General features: G+C 37.5%; 1 protein-coding gene across 4 annotated transcripts in view; it reads left to right on the top strand.

Annotated features, from left to right (window-relative positions):
- The window catches only part of PDE4B (phosphodiesterase 4B), a 457,607-nt gene that overhangs the window by 232,298 nt on the left and 198,423 nt on the right, over positions 1-26,886 (top strand). The gene's annotated exons all lie outside the window — the stretch shown is intronic.

Raw genomic sequence — 26,886 nt, 5'->3', positions numbered from 1 at the left:
TGAATCTTGTTGCAGTATGCCAACACACTAACAGTGTTTTTTTTTTATTTTTTATTTTGACAGAATGCCGTGTTAGAAAGAAAGCATAATAGAATTCATTTACAAGAACACCTGCTTTAAAAATAACCCTACTGTTAGGAGGAAACAACTTCTGGACTAGTTCTTTTGAGTGGAAAAATCCAGAAACAAATAGGAAATAAAGTTGTTGTGTCTTATATACAGAACATTTGCATCATGGGAAAAGCTTTATATTCCTTTTGAAATGCCACAATTATATTCTCATTTAATAATATTGTAATGTCTGTGTTTTGATCTTTTATTATCTGTCCACATTTGGTAATTTTGTGTCTTACAGCCTTCAGTCCAGAAAAAAGTTAGTCAGAAAGAACAGTTGAAGGTTTTCTTCAATACTCAGTTCAGCTACCAGAAAAGGTCTCCACAAAAGATTTTTCTCCCGGCATCAGAGAATGGGTGGGTAATATAGAGTAAGCTAAGGGAGAGAGAACAGTTCAGCTCACATCCGTGCTTTGCATCTGTGTTGTAACAGGCATTTATAAAAGGCTGTAGATGCAGTACGGAGACCATAGCACAGGAGCCGCACAGCTGATTAGAGTAAGAAGCCCAGAAAATTCTGGAAGAATCAGAAGAGCATCACTTTAGTTCAAAAGATACTTATGAAGGACTTCTCTTTTGCTAGACACTGAACTGCAATAAAAGTGAATACAACTAACTGTATTATGAGCCATTTATACACCAAAATGCAGAATTCATTTTAGCCAGGGGAAGTAAGGTTGCTTCATTGAGTAGATAATGTTTAAGTGGAGACTTGACAAATAGGGACAATATTTGCAGGTAGAAAATGGAAAAGTGGGAATGGTAGGTGGATCAGGCGTTACATCTGGAATCCATGGCAACAATTTGAGCATGGTTGAAGTAAGGAGTAATGCAGAGAGATGAGACTAATAGGACTCTGGTTAGTTGGAACAGGACAGTGAAGTCAGAAGATCCTTGATGCTGTGCCAGCCAGGGTGCTTCTAGGGTGGGTGGTGATGCCATATAGTGGAATAGCAGACACTGCTGGGCATTCCTCCTTATGAACAGGACTCTAATTCTAATTTGAAAGCCAATGTGCTCAACATAAAATCACCATTTTCTCAGAACTACCTTGTAGCAAGGGATGGCTGAGTAACATAGTTTAGGCCATTGAGACATAAGCAGAAGTGGAAATATAAGCAGAGGACATTCTGAAAGCCTCTTGAAAAGGAGAAAGACACAGCTGACATCTGCCTTTTTCATGTTGCCCTACACCCTTCTTTCTAGTTAATTTGTAGGAATGGGCAGCCATCTTGTAACCAGGATGGCAGATGTCTTGTGGGCAGATGTCTTGTGCTAAGGATCCTAGAGCAGGAAGAAATAAGGAGCTTGGTTGAGTATCTGCAATAACTGAGGTCTGCCTACCTCAGACTCCTTGTTGTGGGAGAAAAATAAACTTCTTATTTGCTAAACCACTGTAACCAGGTTTCTGCTAGAGCAGCTAAATTGAATCCTTATTGACATAGTTGGCCTGTGGGGAAAAGTGAAAGTAGTTGAGCAGAAAAGTTGAATGGAAGTTACGAGCCCTAAGAATTGTAAGGAGGGAGAAAGGAAAACTTTCCAGATTTTCCCAAGTCAGTACCGTGCAAACGGTTCCAGGTTTTTTTATTGAAGAACTGCATGTTATTACATCCATCCATTCAACAATTAAACAAATATTGATTTATTTATTGTGCCACTGTTATGTGTCAGACATTTTACTGGCTGCCAGGGATACAAAAAGGTATATGATGAGACCCTTCAGGAAGCACATGATCTAATAGAAACAAGTGTGTCAAAGTTAATCATAAATAGTTTGAATTTGAAAACTGTGATTTATAAATTTATAAAAATTCCTGAAACTCTAGTAGAGAATAAATTATTTTCTCCCAGCTGCACCAAAGATTTGGAGTGTAAATTGGTTACTGACACAAATTGAGCATCCCTAATGTGAATACCTGAAATGCTCCAAAGTCAGAAACTTTGAGCATTAATGTGACACTCAAAGGGAATGCTCATTGGATAAATTTAGATTTATATTTTCAGATTAAGGAGGCTCAATCATTCAACTGGTAAGCATAACGCAGTTATTCCAAAAATCTGAACTCCAAAAGACTTCTGGTCCCAAACATTTTTGGAGGATAAGGGATATTCAACCTGTACGTTAGTGCTGCAAAATAAAAGAGGCTATGGTACTTTTTCACCAATGACTTTGAGTTAAGGGATCACAAAATTAGTGTCTTTCTAAAGGAAAATGAATTGAGTAACTGGAGAGGTATTCTCTTTGGAGACACGTACATACCACCAGTGGACAGTTATGGATGGCTAGTCTACTTTCATACACTTCCAGAGGCTCCCATCTCCACTTTTAAAAACCACTGCATCCCATCAAACTTCTAACTTTTTACAATAGTAGAATGGACTGATGTGTGAAATATAACCTCTTTATGCCTTGATGAAGCTGTGGTGGCTGTGAGTGGCAATCTACAAACATGACTGCTAGCTTCTAAAACAAACATTTAATATCAGCATTAACTTATTCCTTTCCAGACATTCATCAAACATTATCGATCACCCGTTATATGACAGACACCATGGAAGGTGATGAGAAAACAAAGTAGGGTGGCATGGTGCTTGCCCTTAATTTTCTGGGAGCCTGTGTATCACTGCAAAAGGAAATAGGCAAGGAGCAGGCTCTCCAGTGCAGGCACCTAAGGGAACTCCAGAAACTACATGGATGGTTAATTAGTAGGAAGCCAAGCAGATTTGATAGTATTAGAGTCCAAGAGAACCTTGTAGATAGTATAACTAGCAATGCTGGAGAGCATGTTGCAACAGTGGGCAAGGCTACTATTTCTCTGCCCTGATATTTGGACTTTACAAATAGGTGGATAAAAGTTCCCAGGTATATAACTGACCCTTAGGTGCTATGGGCTCTTATGGGCTCCAAAAGCCAAAACATAGTCCTTTTCTGGGGATAAGGGCACCCCATCATTTATCTTTGTATGATGAATGCAGTATGTTTTGAAGTCTTGAGTCTCAGGGAACTTTGGAGGTCAAGATATTTCTGAGCTTTTTATTGAAGTAGCAATCCTGTGGTCTTCAGATGATGGGAAGTGATTTCCGCCAAAGCTTTTATGCCTTAATTGCTTGTCCTTTAAGAAATGTGGGATGAGATGAAACAAAGAAGGTGCCTTTCCAGCCGGTTCATTATGGCTTTGCTTCCCACAGTGGATTGTTGTGCTTCTCTGGATAAATACTGAGTAGTGTTTTTCCCCTAATTATTTCCTCAGAGTGATAGTATCAGCTCTGATGTTGAATAATGATATCTGCTATTATTAAGATTTTGTGTGTGTCAGTGTGTTTTGAGAATTGTGTGACTGCTATATGACTGCAGTATTTGCTTTGCTTCACAAAAGTCAGTCAGGACAGGAAGGCATTTGACAGGTTAACTAGTCCACCCCTCACTTCTGGAAGTCACTTTTAACATCTGCTGTTAGATATTCTTCTTCTTTTCTGTTCACAGCATAATAGAAATATATCAACACTACTCATCCTGAACAAGTTTAGGAGAAGGCCATTGCCTGGGCAGCATGTTTGTTTTTTTTTTTTTTTTTTTTTTTTTGAGACGGAGTCTCACTCTGTCCCCCAAACTGGAGTGCAGTGGTGCAATCTCTGCTCAGTGCAAGCTCCGCCTCCCAGGTTCATGCCATTCTCCTGCCTCAGCCTCCCAAGTAGCTGGGACTACAGGTGCCCACCACCATGCCTGGCTAATTTTTTGTATTTTTAGTAGAGACGAGGTTTCACAGTGTTAGCCAGGATGGTCTCAATCTCCTGACCTCGTGATCTGCCCATCTCGGCCTCCCAAAATGCTGGGATTACAGGTGTGAGCCACCACGCCCGGCCTGGGCAGTGTGATTTTATGGACTTAGTCTACCATGACTTTTTCCCTTGGATGAGCAGCTAAACGGTTACCACTGTTGCGCAACTCCACTGTTCAAATCAGCATCTATGTGAATGGTGGTCCTGAAGTTGTGCAATAAAAAATCCACAGAGTCAGACCTCACAACTCTGAGCTAAGATATAGATATTTGAAATGTGTCCACCACATTTCAAGCATCACACTCTTTGGGAGCCTGCTTGCTATTCTGAAGACTCAAAATTAAATATTAAAATTTCATGTAAATTTTGCTCTATTCTATTATTTGTTTAAGACACAAATCCTATTTTAAACTACTTACCATAGAGGAAAATTAGTGTTCCATTAAAAGTGACCATGTTTAAAAATCTGTACTTTCTTGTTCCTATTGCACACCAAAAATGATGGGTAAACACAAAGGACCAAGGACAGCTTCTCTAATGGGTGTATGCAACTCTAGGGCCTGGAAATTCAATCCATTTTGAATTTGTGGATCTATGCTCTCAAGGGTTTATATATGACTACATTAATAAATCAGCCAATAGACTTCAAATAGGTTGACAGCATGTGAAATCCAAGTGAAAAATTTTGTGCAGTAAGGAGCAATTCATGTGGAAGAAAAGCAAAAATAACATATTTGATCAATATATTATACTTCAGAAAGCACTTGCACATGAGACTGTGACCTTTGTCAGTCAAAGACCATTTTCAAATTATTTGTGTTCCCATTGCTATAAACAAAAGTAAATTCCTAATAAATATTTCTTAAGTTAATTCTTCGTAAATATTCGTTATCATATTTGGCCCACCTAACAGCCCCATAAGGTCGGGAATACTATCATTTTGCAAAGGATGAAACTGAGGTTCAATATTGACTTGCCCAAGATAACACTGTTAGCTGATGGCAGGATTGGGAAAGGGAACCTGAACCATATCCCCTGATTCATCAACAGTGCACTGTCTATGACACCAGCTACCTTCCACATGCCCACACTCACAGTGTCCTCTTAATAAACACACAATTTCAGGGGAGAGGAAAAACAGTCCATGCATATTGAGTTGCTTTTTCTGGTTCAAATGCCTGGTGCAGAGTAAAAGCTATTTTCTAAATCTGGTAAATCTTGTCTGCTTGGATTCAGTCAGACTTCAGAATGGAATGAGCAAATTATAGATGGCAGTAACAGGGTGCTTCCAGTGGGGCGTTTCTTAGCCACTTTATTCTGCTTCTTGGAGCTCCACTTGGAGATGTTTTAAATCACTCAGGAAGAGAAACTAGAGTGAGAAAGCCAGACTTGTAACGAGCGCTGTCCTGACAGGTGTCTTTAATGATTTGCTATTACTTTATCACTTGAGGCACTAATTATTTGGAACGTACCCAAGTAAACCCTACCAAGTCTTGCAAAAAGACAATAGCAATGAGGAAAACATGTTTTCTCTTCTTTTGGGGATCACTATCTTATCTGTATCATTAAAAGAATACATTGTTGGGCCAGGCATGGTGGCTTATGCCTGTAATCCCAGCACTTAGGGAGGTGGAGATAGATGGATTCTTGAGGTCAGGAGTTAGAGACCAGCCTGGCCAACATGGCAAAACCCTGTGTGTACTAAAAATACAAAACTTAGCCGAGCTTGGTGTTGAGTACCTGTAATTTCAGCTACTCGGGAGGCTGAGGCACAAGAATTGCTTGAACCTGAGAGGCAGTGGTTGCAGTGAGCCCAGATTGCACCACTGCACTTCAGCTTGTGTCACTGCACTTCTGCTTGTGTGATAGAGTGAGACACTATCTTTAAAATAATAATAATAATAAAATAAATAAAAGAATACATTCTTAGGAACATAAGAATTTGCACTAGCTTCCCCAAGGAATTTTCTATGATCCGCTCACTTGTTATCTAAATCCTGTCTATTCTTGAAGGATGCTGAAAGCTTTCTATGCCGATTCTATTTCACACAATAATGTCCATGTCTTACTTTCTATAGTTTGTTGTTTTTTAGACATCTTTATTGATTTATAATTTACAAAGCATAAAATTTATCTTTGTAATGTCTACAATTTAATTATTTTTAGTATATTTATGGAATTGTGCAATCATCACCCACATTTAAGTTTAAAATCTTTGGATATCTCCCCTAAGAAACCCTTTATTAGCATTCACTTTTCATGAGCATTCACTCTCTACTACCACCATCCTTAGCCCTAGGCAATACTAATCCATTTTCCGTCTTTACAGATTTGCCTATTCTGGATATTTCAAAAAAATGAAATCTTACAATATGTGGTCTTTTGTGATTGACTTCTTTCATTTAGCATAATGTTTTTAGGGTTTATTCATGTAGCATGTATCTGTACTTTATTCCTTTTTATTGTTGGATAATATTCCATTGTATGACTATACCATATTTTGTTTATCCACTCATCAGTTGATGAACATTTGGGTTCTTTCTAGTTTTTGACTATCATGAACAATGCTGTTATGAGCATCCATGCACAAATTTTTGTATATAACTAGGAGAGAAATTGCTAGGTCATATGGTAACTATGTTTAACCTTTTGAAGAATTGCCAAATTTTCCCAAACAAGGTCTACCGTTTTTCAATCCCATCAGCAATGAATGAGCATTATGATATCTCCACATCCTTGCCAATGCTTTTTACTGTTTGCCTTTGTTATTTTAGCTACCCTAGTGAGTGTTAGTGGTATACAATTGTGGTTTTAATATGCATTGCTCTTGAATGATGATGGTGAGTATCTTTTCATGTGCTAATGGCTGTTTATTTTTTTTTTTGAGAAACATCTATCTAAATCCCCATTTAAATTATATTATATTTTTAAACTATTGAGTTATTTATATATTCTGGACACAAGTATATCTGATTATTGATTATATAATTTGCAAATATTTTCTCCTATTCTATCGATTGTCTTTTTACTCCCTTGATGTTATCATTTGTAGCACATTAATTTTGATGTGGTCAAATTTGCATTTTTTTTCTTTTGTCACTTGTGCTGTTGGTGTCCCTTCTAAGAAACCATTACCTAACAAAAGGTTATGAGAATTTACTCCTGTGCTTTCTTCTACAAACTTAAGGTTTGGGGGTGCTGGGGTGCTAGTAATCCCAGAACTTTGGGAAGCCAAGATGGGAGGATAGCTTCAGGCCAGGAATTTGAGATCAGCCTGGGCAACATAGTGAGACCCATCTCTCCAAAAAAGTAAAAAATTATCCAGGTGTGGTGGCACATGCCTGTAGTCTTAGCTACTCAGTAGGTGGAGGCAGGAGCATCCCTTGATCCCAGGAGTTTGAGGATGCAGTAAGCTATGATTATGCCACTGCACTCCAGTCTGGGTGACACAGCAATACCCTGTCTCAAAAAATATATAAAATAAAATAAACAAAATGAAAAATAAAGTTTGGACTCTGATAAATTTTGAGATAATTTTTTAGTATGTTGTAAGGTAGGAGTCCAACTGCATTCTTTGTTATGTGGGTAGCCAGTTATCTCCTCACCATTTGTTGAAAAGACTGTTCTTTCCCCATTAAATTGTTGTGGAACCCTTGTAGAAAATTAATTGGCCATACATGTGTGGGTTTATATCTGGACTCTCAATTCCCATTCCATTGATCTCTATGTATATCCTTATGCTAGTATCACACTGTCTTATAACTTAGATTTTGAAATCAGGAATTGTAAATCCTACAACTTTGTACTTTTTCAAGATGGTGTTGGCTATTTAGGGGCCTTTGTAACCCCATAAGAATTTCGGAATCAGCTTTTCAATTTCTGAAAGAAAAAAACAGGGCCAATGGAGTTGTGTCAGGGATTGTACTGGCTCTGAAGATCATTTTCACATTATTCATTGCTAACATATGAAAATACAATTGATTTTTATATGTTGATCTTGTATCCTGCAACCTTACTGAAGTCATTTATTAGCACTAATATTTTTCTATCAGATTCCTTAAGATTTTCTATTTACAAGATTATGACATCTCCAAATATAAATTATTTTACCTCTTCCTTTCCAACGATGATGGCTTTTATTTCTTTTTCTTGCCTAATTGTACTGACTAGAATCTTCAGTACAATGTTGAAAAGATGTGGCAAGAGCAGACAGCCTCGTTTTGTCCCTCATCATAGGGGAAAGCACCCAGTCTTTCACTGTTAAATATGATAGTGGCTGTGGGTTTTTCATAGATGTCTTTCATCGGGTTGTGGAAATTCCATTATATCCCTACTTTGTTGGGTATTTTTTCATGAAAAGATGTGGAATTTGTTATATGCTTTTACTCTGTCTATTGAAATAATCATGTGGCTTTTATTCTTTAATTTGTAAATATGGTCTATTACATTAATTAACTTTTGTATGTTAAACCAACCTTGGATTCCTGGGTTAAATCCCACTTGACCATGGTGTCTAATGCTTTTATATACTGCTGTATTCAATTTGCTAGAATTTTGTTGAGGAATTTTTATATCAATATTCATACTGGCTGTTAGCCTGTATGTTTCTTTGCTTCTGATGTCTTCACCTGATTTTAGAATCAAAGTAGTACTGACCTCAGATAATGAGTTGGAAAGTGTTTCCTCTTCTTTTATTTGTTGAAAAAAACAGATTTTATAAGAATTTGTGTTACTTCTTTAAATGTTGGATATAATTAACCAGTAAAGCCATGTGGGTTTGAACTTTTCGTTGTTGGGTGTTTCATGGAACAAAGGACTTACAGGCAAAGAGAACAGTAAAATGTAATAGAACTTTTTAAAGGAGCAATTAGAAAGCAAAAGCAGCTGAAGCTGAAGTGACTCCCCATTGCCTACATGTTAAAATTTAATCTCATTAGTCTGGTTAATGGCTCTTCCTAATGTGGAACTTGCTCAATCCCTCCAGCTTCATTCATCTCCTGTCACTATTTCTCTCACATTTTAAGCATCTTCCATGCTGAACTCATGATAATAATAGTTACTCTCTTCCAGGCATTGTGTTAAGTCTGACACAATCTCAATCAACCATTATATGCAAATTCCCAGAAATAAGGCTGCTCTTATTTCATGGCTTTGTTCATGAAGCTCTTACTCCCCAGAATGAACTATGCCTTTATTCATTTCTTCTCCCTGTCTGCCTCTGTCTTGTGAGGCTGAAAAATTCCTATCTGTGGTTTAAAATTCACCTTGAGTGTCACCTAAATAAAACACCAGTGAAGAATGTCTAACATTCTTTTTGTTAATCTGTACTTTTTGTTAATCTGTCTGTTTCTCACCTATTGTAAGTCTTTTGATGGCAGGCACCATATTTGATTCATCTCTTTATTTCCAATCTTCCAGAGTGCCTGTCACATAGTAGACACTCAATAAATAATTGTTGAGCTAATGAATAAACCTGGCTATCCAGAATGAAGTTCTCCCCAGCGTTTTGGAGAGCTGAGATGCTATTGTACTTCTCTATGCTTCTTATAGCACCTAGTGCAACACTGAGAAACACTCATTGAAGTTAACTCGACTGAATGATAAATTAATATTATAATGTCAGTAGCACATTTTGAACTCTTCAGTAAAAAGACACCATAAAAACCTCAAAGTAGCTGTAAAAAATAGAAATGATAAAAATCTGTTTAGATGACATCTTTTAAGAAAATACAAAAACAATTCTGTTATGTTTGGATACATAATTACACTTGAAGATTTTTGGTGTAACAGAGCTGTGTTTGAGAATTCTAGTGATCATAATAACAGCACTGCTTGATGCTAGGGGAGGGTAAATCCATTTTAGAAGCTTTTCAATGACAAGCTTTGTTCTCTGTATCTGGAAGCAATTCCCAGTGCTGTTTACTTAAATGTTTTATAATATGGAAGACTCAGAAGCACTGTAGGATCCCCAAAGATAGGAGAAGATTTAATGTTTCTTAAATTCTCCCTCTGTCACAAGACGAAGATGAGCAGGCAGGGTGGCAGCACTGGCTGTAACAGCAGCAGCACACCACCACCTATGCAAGGTCTGTACTTTTTAACACAGCGTTGGAAGCCAGTATCAGTCATGGTTCTCCAGAGAAACAGAACTGATAAGGTATGTATACGTACATATATATAAAGCATATATATGGTTAAGTGTGTGCATGTGTGTGTGTGTGTGTGTATATATATATATATACACACACACACAAAGAAATTTATTGTAATGAACCAACTCACATAGTTGTGGGGTCTGGCAAGTCCAAAATTTGTAGGGCAAGCCAACAGGCTAGAAACTCAGTTGGGAGTCAGTGTTGCAGTCTGGAGTCTGAAATTAATAGGTTAGGCTAGCAGACTGGAAACTTAAGCAGATGTCAGTGCTAGAGTCTTGAGGCAGAATTTCCTCTTCTCTGGGTAATGTGTTTTTGCTCTTAAGGTCTTCAGCTGATAGCAGGAGACCCCACACACATTATTGAGAGTGATCTCCTTATCGTAAAGTCAGCTGATTGTAGATGTTAACCACATCTACAAAACATCTTTGCAGCAACATACAGATTATTTGATTAAATAAGTGAGTACTATAGCCTAGTCAAGTTGATACATAGAACTAATCATCACAAGGTCCTTGGACACATGGGACATGCTTCTCTCTCACACCTTGTATTTTCCATGACTTCTCATGCCCCACAGCAGATTGCAAAGCTGCTCTGAAGAAGCCCTGCACTTCTCTGCCTTTTGGTGCCTTTGCTGTTTTCTCCATCCCTACTCTAAATTCTCTCTCCTCCCAGTGTCCAACCCAGTTGTCCAATTCTTACTCTTATCTCTTGGATCCTGTGCAGATGTCATTTTCCTTCCCAAACCTTGGCTGCTTTCTGGTTTAAATATTGTCTCTTCCTCTCTTGAACCCCCAACAGATGTCCTTGAAGTAAAGCCTCCTTGCTCTGCTTTGCATTATTTGTAAATGTATTCATGGCAACCATCCCCTCTCCCTTGTAACCTGAGAGGGGTCAAGAACCTCATGGGTTTTTTTGTTTTGTTTTGTCTTGTTTTATTTTAACGTCTTTGTTCCCAACAGGGTATACAGCTTCCATTCATATGGCAATCTTTATTCTTTTTCTGTGCCCTGTGCTGTGCTAACTTCTCAGGAATATAAAGATTAATTAGACAAGTTTCCAGCACTCTGAGACTTTATAGCCCAGTGCGGAAGGCAAATAAGTCAACCGTAGGTGTCCACAAGAACTCATTGAACTGAATTAATTCCGGCTGTAGAAGTGCAGTCACTTTCCTTTTAATATCTCCTTACCTCAATACTCCTACATACAGACATTAGCCAGACCAGACAGCAGGCTTGTAGTGGGCTGGAAAGCTCTGTCCTCACAAGACTTATAGAGGAGTGGTGTGTGTGGTGTGACCTGAGGGGCATCAAGGAGGTTCACTGATCCAAAAATGTCTCTGTTGCTAAGATGCCTGATATACCATCATTTGTGAGTCATTCATCTGGGTTCAGAATTATCCTATCTCTAAATGCATCTGGGAGGAATTACTAAATGCCTACATTAACTTTTTAAAATTCTTTTCCCTTCTTTCTTTACCTTTTTATCTTCCCTTTCTCCTTTAAGGCAGCTAAATTGCTCTCCCTGAAAGACTCCCACCACACAAAGGAGTTAAGAGCTCCTCCCCTTGGTCCCAATAACACCCCAGCCTGTTACAGCAGAGATGTTTTATCCTCTAGTTCTTATCTGTTTATTGCTTACCTGAGCTCCTCCACCAGACTGAGCTCTTAAAGGGAAAAACTGTGTTTTTCATCTCTGTAATCTCAACATAGAGCACAGTGCCTAACACACAGTGGAAAGTTCTGTAAGATTCCTGGAATGACCAGGTGGCTCTCCATTAAGATATACCTGTTTACCTTTCTTCTTTGATAGAATGACCCATGAGCATATGTAGGGGACAGGCTTGATAAAAGAGAATTGAAGGGCAAAGAGAAGAGAAGAGAGAGAGGAAAAAAGGGACTCTCAGGAAATCACTTCTGTGTCTAGGGCCGTCCTTGATTCTGCTGTCTGCTGTTGTCCACTTTTTGGTTTCATTCATGGATAAAATGCCTTGTGAATTAAACATCCTGTTTTCTTTTGTTTTGTAATACATGATCTGAAGTACCATCAGCTGGCAGGGGTTTTTCCAGAAGCATTTTGTCAAGTGGAAAGGTGGCTACACATGCTCCAATTACAAAAGCAAAAATGCTTTCAAATATCTTTTCCTTCCGCATGGATTGAGAACACAAACCTCTTCTCATGCCTGTCTTTTCCATTCGCTACACCTTTGCCTTTGCTCAAGGAATATGCTTGTAAAGATATCCAAAAAGTGCTTTTTCCAAGCCCCTTGTGGTTGCAGAATGCAGACCTGCAAAAATTTCCTCAAGTAATAGGATGGGAACTATAAAATTGCATCTAGGCTGGGCACAGTGTGTAATCTCAGCACTTTGGGAGGCTGAGGCAGGAGGAATGCTTGAGCCCAGGAATTTGAGACCTGCCTGAGCAACATAGTGACACCTCATCTCTACAAAAAATAAGAAAATAAGGCGGGAGGATCTCCTGAGCCCGGGAGGTTGAGGCTGTGATGAGTTCTGATCCTGCCACTGCACTCCTGCCTGGGCAACAGGAGTGAAACCCTGTCTCTGGAAAAAAAGAAAGTTACATATAGATTGGAGCTGAAATCAAGATGGAAGCCAAGGTGCCTTTGGAGTCAGCTGTTTTCTGTTTTTCTCTTATTAGCTGAATGAGCTCTTTCTTCTGCTCTCCTTCCCTCCACAGACTGACTCCATTTTCCTCTTGCTCCTCTTTCCCTATATGTCTCTTCTCTTTCCTTGTGTCTTCTGCCTACCCACAATTTCTGCTCCCTCACAACTTCACAGGACCCATCATGGCTGCCCCAGACACTCACTGCCTCATGATTTCAGATTCAAAAATGTATGCCTCCATGTAGATACCCCATGGTTCATACTTATTTTAATCTTTCCAGAAATATGTTCTTAAAATTTACTTTTAGCAAGGTCAATCAATAAATTGGTTCATTTGCCCTAACAATCTAGAGCTGATTTTATATTGTTACCTATCATTTGTAACCACTAGATTATTTATTTTTTATATATACATTTTATATGTACATGTGTATATATCTATATATACACATATATACTATATATAGTACCTACAGAATGCCAAGATTTGTGCTAGGTACTGGCAATACCATCATGAGAAAACATAAATCTGCCATAGTGGTATTAATTTCTAACTGATTACTTTCCTTCTAACTTGCCCTTATCTAATCTAACTTCAAATGAGTTATCTTTCCAACACATGAATCAAACCATGATATTTCCTGCTTAAAATCATTAATGACATTTATCATCCAAATTCACATAAGGATGTTTTACTGCCTGATTCTGTTTTTATTTCTGACCCCTGCCCCATTTCTTGTACTTTATGCTTCTAAAAAACCAATGTTAATCCCTGCCCTTTGACTTGGCACATGACAGAATCAGGAGAAGTAGAAAAGGGATGAAGCAAAGATAAACTTGAGAGACAGGTTGATTCAGTGTCTAAATGTTATTATCCTGACAAATGTGTAAATATCACAAAACCTAATATTGCCTTCACATAGTAAACATTTGATATATTTTTGTTAGAGTGGATTAAAAAGTGGCATTTGTGGTTTTATCTGGCTTCAGATTCATTAGGAATGAGTGAGTGAAAGGAACCTAAAAGGGTGAGTTCATTGGTACATGAACAATTTAATCCTTTTTCGGTCTCAATAGCTATTATTGTGGCTAACAAAGCAACTCTTATAAGTTGCACACAAACAAGAAGTAGGAGAGTGTTTATGATGTCATCATAAATATTTATAATAGGGACATGATACAATGTTTTGTGAGACATTGTTGAGAAAGGTTAGACAGTGAATGCTCATTTAGATCAAAATCAAACACCTGACACTTATTGAGCGTTTTGTAATTTACAAAGTATACTCACATTTATTATCCTATTTAAACTCAATTTTTCAATCTACATTGGACCATTGTTTTCATTGGGCAAGCATTCTCTAATATCTCCATCCTTAGATTCCACATTCCCCACCAGAAAAAAAAAAAAAAAACCCTGTATATCTTCTTTCTTTTACAGCAAATCCCAAGAGTTGTCTATGTTCATTATCTTGACTTTCTCATCTAACATTCTTTCGTCAGTCAAGTCATATCTGGTTTTGTTCCCACAACTTCACCGAAATTGCTTTTATCAAGGTCATTAGGAATGCCCATCGTGTCTATTCACTCTCTCCTCCTGGAAACACTCTTCTTCACTTGGCTTCAGACACAGTATATATTTCACTGGTTTCCCACCTACCTCACTGGTTTTACCTCCTCCACACTTTTAATGGTCCCACTCCTCAGTTATTGTCTCTCAATACACTTACTCCCAAGGTGATCTCAACCAGACCCTAGTTTTCAACATGATTCGAAAGCTGATGACTCCCAATTTCTATCTTCAACCCAGTTCTCTCCCTTAAGCTCTAAACTTGTGTAGCCAACAGCCTTCTTAACTCTCTTTAGATAGGCATCTCAAACTTACAATCCTAAAACTGAACCCTGGAGGACCCTGCTCTAATGCCAGTGCTCCCCTTCTCAGGAAGTGGTGCTAAATTCATGCACAGATGCCACCCTAGCTGAAAATGTAGATGTCATTCCTAAGTCCTCTCTTTTCTCATTCTCAGCATTTCATCTGTCCACATGTCCCTACAATCTGACTAGTTATTACTACCTACGCCTCTGCCAACCTAGAGAAAGCCACCATTATCATCACTTAGACTCTGGAACAGCTTTTTAACTTGGTTCTTCACTTCCTTTCTAGCTCCTTTTGCAGTGCAGCCAAAGTGATACTTTCAAATGACCCAGTGGTATTCTCTTTACATTCTGATGAAAACCCGGTTTTTTCTAGAACTTATAGACCTTCATGACCTGGGCTCTGCCTTTCTGTTCAAACTTACTTCTACCTTAAGGTATTTGCATTTACTGGCTCTGTCTCAAATTTTCCTCTACCAGACCTTCTCATAATTCATTCCTCAACTCCTTCTGATTCTGCTCAAAGGTAATCTCTCTTCCCCTTCCTACAGCTTTTTGTCCCTTAACCCTCTTTATTTTCCTCATTCCCTTACTGGTCAATATAGTATATATTTGCTTAATTATTTATGATCTCTCTTTTTCTCAGTAGAATATAAGTCCAAGAGGTTTATTTTCTCCTGTATTCCCAACATCTAGAACAGTGCTATATTATTGTAGGTGTACAACAAATAGATATTGAATGAAAGAATGAGGTTTAAATATAAACCTTTTAACTAGAAGTCAAGTGGTTTTTTTCATGACCAAAGCCCATGTAAAAAGTGATTATCTTTCCATATTTTTTGATATCTCTAGCATATTCAGAGGAAGTATTTTGAGAATATGATTTCAGATTCTTTTGGATAAATGGAGATACATGATATTAGAGCACTTGTGTAATTGCAGTTTGTGTTGATGAGGTATGGGTTTATGATAGAGACATCAGCATCATCTCCATTGGTACAGAAGCATTTCACACTAATGTTCTACTGCATAGATTGAGGCATAATTCCAACAGTGGCAGGAGAATTGCCCTAAAAATATAGGAATTCACAAATTTTTAACTTTTGACCCAGTGAAACTTAAAATGGCAGCAGAGAAAACACAATGGTATTACATTAAACTTAAAAGCTACTGCACGGCAACAGAAACAATCAAGAGTGAGGAGATAACCTATAGGATGAGAGAAGGTAACTTGCAAACTGTGCACCTGACAAGGGGTTAATATCCAGCAAAAGAACAAGCAATGCTATTTCAAAATGGGCAAAAGACCTGAATAGAAATATAAATGAGTGACAAATATGTCAAAAAAAATACTCAACATCACTAATTGTCAGGGAAATGCAAATCAAAACCACACTCCAGTAGAGAAAGGGGAACTCATATACTGTTGGTAAGAATGTAAATTAGTACAGCCATTCTGGAAAATAGTAAAGAGTTTCCTCAAAAACTAAAACTAGAAGTACCATATTATCCAGCAATCCCACTACTAGTTATATATTCAAAGAAAATCAGTACGTCAAAGAGATATTGCCACTCCCATGTTTATTGCTGCATTATTCACAATAGCCAAAATACAAAATCAAACTAAGTGCCTATCAGTGGGTGAATGGATACAGCAAACATGGCATATACACACAATGGAATACTATCCAGTCATAACACAAAATGAAATCCTGTCATGTGTGGCAACATGGTTGAACTTGGTGGACATTAAGTTAAGTGAAATAAGCTAGGCACAGAAAGACAAATACTGCGTGATCTCACTCATTTGTGGAATCTAAAAAAGATGATCTCATAAAAGTAGAGATTAGAATAGTGGTTACCAGATGCTGAGAAGGGTAGTGGGTAAAGGAAGATGGAGAGAAGTTAGCAAAAGGGTACAAACTTACAGTTAGGAAGAACAAGTTCTGGTGTTCTATTACACAATAAGGTGACACATAATAAAAATGTATTGTATATTTCAAGATAGCTACAAGAGAGAATTTTGAAAGTTATCACCACAAAGAATGATAAATGTTTCAAGTGGTGAATGTGCTAATTACCCTGATTTGATCATTACATAATGTGTACATGTATTGGAACATCACACTTACCCCATAAATATGCACAGTTATTAGAGGTCATTTATAAATAAAATAAAACTTTTTTTTTTTTTTTTTGAGAAAGAGCCTCACTCTGTTGCCCAAGCTGGAGTGTAGTGGCGCATTCTCGGCTCACTGCTTGCCTCCCAGGTTCAAGCAATTCTCATGTCTCAGCCTCCCAGGTAGCAGGGACTACAGGTGTGTGCCACCACGCCCAGCTATTTTTTTTTTTTTGTATTTTTAGTAGAGAAGGGGTTTCACCATGTTGGCCAGGCTAGTCTCAAACTCCTGACCTCAGGTGATCCACCTGCCTTGGCCTCCCAAAGTGTTGGGATTACACGCATAAGCCACCACACCCGGCCAAAATAAAACTTTTTTAAAAAGAAGAGAAAATTCAAGTATTAAAAAGCCACTTCAGACAATGTGTTTGTGAAGTGCTATAGATAATAGGATTTTGGACATGGGCTTGAGTAATCTTGAGGGTTTTGTCTGGTGCCTCAAATCCTCGCATACTGGGGTAGTGTCTTTTATCCCCGTAGAAATAATGTAAAAGCTCTTGTATTCCCTGTCTTTATAGGCCATGAATTAAGTGTTCCCCACACTTTCCTGGGAAGCATTTGAAATTGCTTCAAAATTTACAGTAGAATAGAGCAGCTGCTGTTTATTGTGCACCTACTGTGTGCCCAGCATTTTAAGTCTGTTATCTTATTTGATCTTTAAGTTCTTGAGTTAGGTGTTTGTAGTAGACATTTATAGTTTTGTCAATCTGGAATAGCCTCCTCCCTCTTCTAGGAAATGACTCTTCCCATTCAAATGCTGGATGTTTTAATAGGGATTTTACATACAGCTCTCGCCTGCTGGCCAGAGGAGTTGTCTGGGACCAAGAATGAACCAAATAGAGTCCTCACACAGGATTTTTACAGTGGGTGTTAAAAGGGGAAAATTGTGTCCTCTGATCACAATACCATAAGGCATAACCCATGCCAATGTCCCACTATGTAGAGGAGTAGGACTGAGAGAATTTACCAGGTATATGGAGAATAGAGACAGACCAGAAACAAGAGACCCAAAGGTGTTTGAATCCTTTCTGTCTTCTTTGAGATTGGCGCTGCCTCTACCCTTTCAATCCTTTCAATTGCTTCTTTATATGAACCAATGGCTTCCTCCTTTGCTTATGTCCATTTAATTGGCTATTTGACACTTGCAATTGCAGGAGCTCTACATAGTGCAGTAAATTATATCTCCTTTCTATGGATGCAACCCCCAAAGCATAAAAAGTTAAATCACTTTTTACCAGTTACGTGGCTAAATGAGATTAAATTCAGGTCTGTGGGTTCTAATAACCTTCTGCTCTGTCCAATGCATTACATTGCCATTTTTTTTTACACCTTTGAAAGGGTCGCACTCAGCAGATAGTTAAATATGTGACCCAATCTATTTGATTTTTTTTTAATGGAGACAATCATCTAATGTAGTTACAAGAATAAAAAGGTATCTAAGTGTCCTCGCACATGTCCTCGCTTGTTTCTTTATTTGTAAAATGACCAAGTTGAAATCTATGACCTCTGAATTTTGTTTCTCATGGAAAGTTGTCTAAAATCAAATAGATTCTTAGTGCCTCTGAAGATCCAATTATACTGACTGTGCCTCTAGGATTTATTTAAATATGAAAACAAAAGGAGGTGCCTCTATCAGACTTCATGATCATGAGCCAAGTTGGCTTCCAGCCCTCCAACAATAACTCTAGAGTGGCACTGTCAGAACATCAATATCTTATTATTTCCAGATCAGACTCCTATCCTAAAAGACATGTGTGCATTGTCAGGAAGAAATTTTAAAATACCCCGAAACAACCAATCTTCTGGAAGATGAAAGGCATTTTTTTTCCTTGAAAATTATAGCATACACCCCTAAATCTTGAAAACACATTATTTTGGATTGGTTGTTATTAGCATCTTCCTTTGGCATTCAAATTGGGCATCTAACAACTCCTACAGAACATCAGCAGCGATATAAATGATTACGCTGGAGGTAAAATCAGTACAGTAAAGCCTGTTTCAGCACCGACATGCACAAACAGGTACAGGCATCAAACCTGAACACACACACACACACACACACACACAATCACACACAATGGTCTTTTTGTTTTCTTTTTAATGTATTCTCAGAAAGGGTGCTAAGAAACTGTCCCCTTTGTCAGCTTTTGATACTCACTCAGTCTGAAGTATCAGAATAATCTTACCCTAAATGCATTTCTGGTTTAATACTCAATTCTTTGTAAAAGAAAATTGGTTCACTTTTTAGAGTGTCTTTTTCCACAGGTGCTCTAATTATTTTTAAGTTCATATTGATATGATATTGTATTGCTTACGAGATGTTTTAATGCAAATTACCTATGTAAATTATTTCAGTTATGTACCAAACCTATAAGGTTATTATTATTATTATTTATATTTCACCTGCTTGTCTTTCATCATCACAGAAGCTCTATTATTACTTGCATTTAAAGATGAAGACACTGAGGGTCTATGGAACAAATGACATCCTGGGACACACTTACTAGCTGTGTGTCCCAGGATAAGGCACAGCTAATAAGTATGTCCCAGAATAAGTCACTTACCTCATTGATACTCTGCTCTGGCTTCAGATAATGCAAAGAGCAAGGGATTTACAACCAAACATGTCTGGGTTGAAATCCCAAATTCACCTACCAGCTTTGTGACTTTAAGCAGGTGACTTAATCTCTTGGATCCTTTGTTCTATTATCTTTAAAATGAAGGCAATAATAGCCAAATTATAAGCTTTTAGTAAGTATTAAATAAGCAACTATATGAGGCCCTTAGCACTCATCAGTGCAGAGTAGGTGCTCACTAAATGGTGCTAGTTTTAATTCAAGTGCTCTTGATTGCAGAAAAAAAAAAAGTGACCTATTTGATGTTGATTATCTGAGGATCTACGGAAGCTCCAAATATTCAGTGAAACTTTTATAGTGTAACGTGGTCAGTGCTAAGGTGCCCTGAGGCTCTAGGGATGTTCTCCCTCCTCACTTTATCCCTAATTAAAAACTAATGCACAGGGACAAGACTTGTGATTTCATAGGTCCTATGGTGGTAAGATTCATGGACTTCTTTTTGTCTTTTTTTTTTTTTTTTTTTGCTATTCTGGTGACCCATTCACATATAGCATCCAATAGTCTGTGACTTCTAGGGAAGGAAAAGAGTCAGTTCCACACTCCTGTGATGCTCTCATTTGGGACTAATGTCCAACAGAGCAGATAAACTCTGTAAGAGAGTGCATCAGATCTTGGGTAAGCCAGCCAGCTTCTCTCTGGTCCATGACTACAGATCTCAGCTTGACGCCCAGCCTATACAGGTTGAATATCCCTTATCTGAACTGCTTGGGACCAGAAGTGTTTCAGATTTTGGATTTTTTTTCAGGTGCTGGAATATTTGCATATACTTACTCATTGAGCATGCCAAATTTAAAAATCTGAAGCTCAAAATGCTCCAATGAGCCTTTCTTTTGTGCGTCATGTTGGCACCCAAAATGTTTCAGATTTTGGAGCATTTCAGAATTGCGGTTTTTGGATTTGAGATGCTTCATCTGTACTTGCTTCTGGTCATAGTGTATGAATGAGGTGGTGCTGGATGTTTGATAAACTGAGGAGTGAGTTAAGTACTATCAGTTGTTACAATAATGGATCAGTTAATTATCAATTGTGCTTTTGTCTGTAAGAAACAGAAGACCCAAGTCAACTTTTATTACTTGAAGGCAAATAGTTCTACTGTGGTCATGGAAAGGCTACTGAGCTTCTTTTAGTTCAGTTTTCTAATATCCTAAATCAGGATAATAATGCTACCATCCTTCTAGGTTTGTCATAAGGTTTCTTACTGTAAGAGATTAGCCTTAGACTCCAAAGAAGTGTGCTCAACTCCTTTTCCCGCATCCTACTAGCTACAGTAATCTAATCTAATTCTTCCTGAGACTCACCTGCAGAATGGAATTAACAATACCCTCCTCAAAAGATGTTGTGAGTGACCAATAAGATTTATTGGTAGGTAGGATTGCACAGGTGGCAACACCTTGCATCACATCCCGTACACTGATGTTTGTTGAAATTAAATCTGACATCTGGATATTTAGTTTCTTATCTATAAAATGAAGATAAGGGTACTTTTCTCAGAAGATTGTGATGGGGATTAAATGCAATGATATATGTGAAAACACTTTAGGAACTCTATAATAATGTATAAAGGTAATTATTAGTACTATTAATCTCATAATTATTTGTATTATAATATTACATAACCATTATATTAATTATTTTTGTGGCTCTTATGATTTCTAAGTCAATAGTATAGATTCTGAGTTTTCATATTAAAGAATTGCTCATGTAAGGAAATTGCTTAGAAATAAATTTTCAAATGTTTTAGTCCATAAGATATTGTCTAGAGACACATTTATTATAATATAACAAAACAGTCATGTTTTAGTATGTAAAATTGTTGAGTGAAATAATTTTTAAAATGTCATTTAAAGCTAGTGAGGCTAAAAATTAGTGAAATAAAATAAGTGCTGCCTGTTTAAGTATTTAACAGCTGCCCAGCTTCCCATCACACTTCAGATTTTCAGCACCACCCTATAGAAGATCTTCACCTGGTACTGGTGTGTGACTTACTGCTAAGTGAAGCTGCCTGCTTAGGTGAGGTTGTTTTGGTGTCTTTTATCATGTTAGCTGTTGATGGACAGCCTATGTGCATTTGTACTCTCAGATAACATTTATTCCTTGTTGTTTTTCCTCTAGTGAGCTTTAAAAACAAGTCTTGAGGTGCATTTGTCTATAAGTATGCAAGTCCCTGCCATAGACTTTTTCCATTATTTCCTGATGTTACCCAGCCCTCTCAGCTAGAAACCAAAATTTACTCCATCAACAAGACATGCTTTAGTAGACAGCAAAAAGAGAGCCATTTGCAGACATAATCCTAGAGTAATATATTTCATATGTGTGTTCTTTTTTCCCCAACCCAAGAAATTACTACTACTGGTGGTTCATCTCTTACGAAAAGACCAGCAATCAGGCCAGGCACAGTGGCTTACACCTGTAATCCAGTGCTTTGGGAGGCCAAGGCGGGTGGATCACAAGGTCAGGAGTTTGAAACCAGCCTGGCCAACATGGTGAAACCCCATCTCTACTAAAAATACAAAAAAATAGCCTGGCGTGGTGGCAGGTACCTGTAATCTCAGCTACTCGGAAGGCTGAGGCAGGATAATTGCTTGAACCTGGGAGGCAGAGGTTGCAGTGAGCCAAGACTGTACCACTGCACTCCAGCCTGGACAACAGAGAGAGACTCCATCTCAAAAAAAAAAAAAAAAAAGAAAGAAAGAAAAGACCAGCAATCTCTATTATAGGCAGTAGGGCATAATGCATTTGAAATATAGAGTCTAAGAACTTAAGTTCGAGCCCTGACACTGGATCTTCTGTATGAGTTACTTTGAGCAAGCTGTGTGTCTCAGACTTAATTTCTTTTTTTTTTTCTTTTCCTTGTTTTTATTTTTTTGAGATGGAGTCTCGCTCTGTCACCCAGGCTGGAGTGCAGTGGCGCGATCTCAGCTTACTGCAAGCAAGCTCCACCTCCCGGGTTCATGCCATTCTCTTGCCTCAGCCTCCTGAGTAGCTGGGACTACAGGTGCCCACCACCACGCCTGGCTAATTTTTGTATTTTTAGTAGAGACGGGGTTTCACCGTGTTACCCAGGATGGTCTCGATCTCCTGACCTTGCGATCTGCCTGTCTTGGCCTCCCAAAGTGCTGGGATTACAGGGGTAAGCCACCACACCCGGCCACTTAATTTCTTTAACTTACATTTGAATTCCTGCACTGCTACTATATCTAATTAACCATGTCCTTGGACAAGTCATGCAATCTTTCTTAGGCTCACTTTCTGTTATAAAATGGGAATAAAAATTTTTCTTACTTCAGAGAATTGTTGGGAAGATTAAGTAATATAAAGTTTGAAAAGTATGGTTTCTGGTATATATAATAGCTATTGTTATTATTACTATGATTATTTTAATATTAACATGGTAGAATTTGATAAGAGATGCAAATCACAGTTCATTATTTTTTCTAAGACTATTATCTGAGGGGCAATGGATTTCTCTTAGGAAACTCAAAGAAATGCATTTTACCTCCTTTAATTCTAGTGAGCTAAATAAAATTCATCGTAAAAGAACTTAATTGTGCAGATAATTTTTATAGAGACAATTCTAGGAAGTACACACATACACAAACTAAAAAAAACTAATAAATGAGAGTTCAGCAAGGTGGCAGGATATAAGATCAATACATACAAATCAATTGTAATTCTATATAATAGCAATGAATAATTTGAAAATTAAAAAAACAATTCCCTTTATAATAGCATCAAAAAGAATAAAATATTTAAAAATAAATTTGCCAAGGCAGTACAAGACTTTTATGCTGAAAACTACAAAACATGGTGAAGAAAAATTAAGGAAGACATAAATAAAGAGAAGAACATCCTATGTTAGTGGATTGGAAGACTCAGATTTTAAGATGGTATTACTCCCCAGATTGGTTTACAGATTCTAAATAATCCTTATCAAAATTCCAATTGCTTTTTTTTTTTTTTTGGAGAAATTGACAAGCTGATCCTAGGATTCATATGGAAATGCAAGGGACCTATAAAAACCAAATCAAACCTTGAAGGGAAAAAAAAAGAAATTGGAGGATTCACACTTTCCAATTTAAAAATTTACTAAAATGGTAGTATAGCACTGACATAAGGTAGACATATACAGATTAATAGAATAGAATTGAGAGGCTAGAAATAAATCTATGCCTGTATAATCAATCTATTTTTGACCAAGGTGCCAAGACAATTCAATGGGGGAGTGGGGGAATAGCCTTTTCAACAAATAATACAGAGACAACTGGATATGCACATGCAAAAGAATGGAGTTGGACTTCTAATTTACTCTATGTACAAAAATTAACTAAAGTGAATCATAGATCTAAAAGTAAGAGCTAAAATCATAACAATCTTATAAGAAAACACAGGAGTAAATATTCATGACCTAGGGTTAGTCAATGGTTTCTTAGCTATGACACCAATTACACAAATGACAAAGAAAAAATAGATAAAATAGACTTCATTAAAGTGAAAAACTTTTTGTTCTTCCAAGGATGCTATTAAAACAGTGAAAGGAAGCTGGGCGGGGTGGCTCACACCTGCAATTCCAACACTTTGGGAGGCCGAGGTGGGCAGATCACGAGGTCAGGAGTTCGAGACAAGCCTGACCAACATGGTGAAACCCCACCTCTACTAAAAATAAAAAAGTTAGTCGGGCATGGTGGCGCACACCTGTAATCTAAGCTACTCAGGAGGCTGAGGCAGGAGAATAGCCTGAACCCAGGAGGTGGAAGTTGCAGTGAGCTGAGATGGTGCCATGGCACTCCAGCCTGGGCAACAGAGTAAGACTCTGTCTCAAAAAAAAAAAAAAAAAAAAAAGTGAAAGGACAATCCACCGAATGGGAGAAAATATTTGTTAATCATGTATCTGATAAGGGACATGTTTCTAGAATACACAAAGAATACTTACAATTCAACAACAAAAAGCCACAGACTGTAACTAACAAATGGGCAAAGGATTTGAATAGGCATTTCTCCAAAGAAGAAACACGAATGGACAATGATCATATGAAAATAGAGTTTCATACCATTAGTCATTAGGAAAATGTAAATCAAAACCACAATGAGATATTGCTTCACACCCACTAGGATGGCTATGGTCAATAAGACAGCCGATAACAAATACTGGAGAGAATGTAGGGAAATTGGAACTCTCATACATTTCTGGTGGGATTGTAAAATGGTGTGACCACATTGGAAAAGTTGGCAGTTTCTCAAAATGTTAAACATAAAGTTACAACATGACCCAGCAAGTTTACACCTACATTTATATACCAGAAAAATGATCACATAAATTCATGCAAAAATTTGTACATGAGTATTCATAAAAGTATTATTCATACATAATAGCTAAAAAGTAGAAACAACTCAATGACAATCAACATAAACAAAATGTGATATATGAGTACAATAGAATTTATTTTGGTAGTAAAAAGGAATAAAGTACTGATATATGCTACAAAATGAATGAATTTTTAAAACTTTAAGTGAAAGAACCCATGCAGTATGTGATTCAATTAACATGAAATATTCAGAATGGGCAACTCCCTGTTAGTTAGGAGTAAATGGAAATGGAGTTTCCTTTTGGGGTGATGAACATGGGGTGATAGTGGTGATGGTTGTAAACTGTGAATGTATTAAAAACCATTGAATTGGACATTTTATAAATGTAAATTTTACAGCATATGAATTGTATCTTAATAAAGCAGTGATTTAAAAAGGAACTTAACATTTTGATATTTCTATGGAAGTGAAAAAGAAAATAGGTTACTTCCTTTCCATTTTCAAGAGTACAAGCAAAGTCTCTCCCTGTGGTTATGGTGGTAAATTAGTGTGAATCATGTGGTGAATTAGCCACATGTCATCTTTAAAATTCTCCTTATCCAATATTCCTAGATCATCTTTGCTAATTTTATATTTTCTTCACAATCTAAAAACAATACTTAGTAGCATTCTCAAAAGTCATTGTGTTGCCAGATTGGATTAAATGTAACATATGCACCAATGCCTCTCTCTTTTCTGTTCAGTCCTTCTCAAAAATTATATTACTCTCCAAACAACCTGAGAAAATAAAGCCTTTTCCTGTAAGAGAGTTACCTTAAACATTCACTGTGACCCAAAATATTATTTTCATGAAAATCACTTCTATTTCTTATGAACTAGACCAACTATCTTCTTTCTCATTAGCTGAAAACCTCCAGACTGGCATTTGCTTTTATTCATTTATAAATTAATTCATTTTTCAACAAATATTTATTGAATTCCTACTTTGTGTTAGGCACTACAGTAGGCACTGATAATAAAGCAGTGAAAAAATACAGAAATCCTCTTTCTTCTGGAGTCATATTCTAGTGCAAGGGTACAGATGATACATATAATAAATATATGGTATATTAGACAATGATGTTGTGAGAAAAAAAAAAGCAAAATAAAGAGAGTGCTGTGGTGGTAGGGTGGCCAGACAAGACCTTGATAACGAGGTGACATTTGAACAAGGACTGAGTAAGTGTGGGAGTGAGCTATGGAGCAAACTGGGGAAGAGCACATGAGGCAGAGAGAATAGCCATAGAAAAATTCCAGAGGCAGGAGCATGCCTGGCATGGTATAGTAACCACAAAGGGTCACTGTGGCTTCAGCAGTGTGGGGAATGGGGAGAATGAGGAATGAGGACCGTATCTACCGTCTTGGAGACCGTTGTAAGAACTTTGGCTGTCATTGTGAATAGAAGGGAGGCCAGCTGGAAGATGTTCAGCTGGTGAACGATGTGTGACCTGAATTACGTTTCTAAAGAACTATCTTGGATACTATTTTGAAAATAAACTGTAGCAGGACAAGAGCATAAGAGGAAGTCCAATTAGAAACTGGTTTTCGTAATTAAGTTTCAACCTTCTGTGTACCTGTATTATTTTTTACACCTGTTCCTACTATTGCACAAGATGAGTCCTGTCCTGAGGTCAGCTTCTCTGAGACATTGTGAGGCAAGAAGATGAGATGTGAGGCAAATCTGAAATAAGGAAATAAGGCATACCTTCTAGGAACACAGATCCAACTAAAATGTAGGATTATCAGCATCCAGAAGGAAGATAAATGACACTGTGCCCTGAAAAACAGACAAAGGGGAGACCATTCAAACATGCCTTCTCATTTGATTGCAAACCAGTCTTTTTCAGTATGAGTCATCTACATTTTACTCAGAGATTCAGAATGCCAGGACCCTTGTCCTCGCTGTTGAATGCCTTTGGAGTATAATTTGTCACTCTGGGAAATGCCATCAGTTCTTCAGGGATCAGAGGATCTTTGAACCTAATACTGTTGTGCCGGGTTAATTGTGATTTCAGTGGCCTTTAAGTGCTATTGTATCTGCTTAGAGGCCAGTCTTCCTGGGCCAGCGGTGAAAGTTTAAATATACACCAGCATGCTTAGAGCAGTCAGGGGAGTTGGCACCAAATCTGAAAGTTGAATTCATTATTCCAGTCACACTGTTATTTCTTTGTGTAACGTAG

This window comes from Pongo pygmaeus, chromosome 1 (genome assembly GCF_028885625.2).
Source record: "Pongo pygmaeus isolate AG05252 chromosome 1, NHGRI_mPonPyg2-v2.0_pri, whole genome shotgun sequence".
Lineage (NCBI taxonomy): Eukaryota > Metazoa > Chordata > Mammalia > Primates > Hominidae > Pongo > Pongo pygmaeus.
Note: the sequence above shows the minus strand (reverse complement) of the source record. Positions and strands in the feature narration are given on the sequence as shown.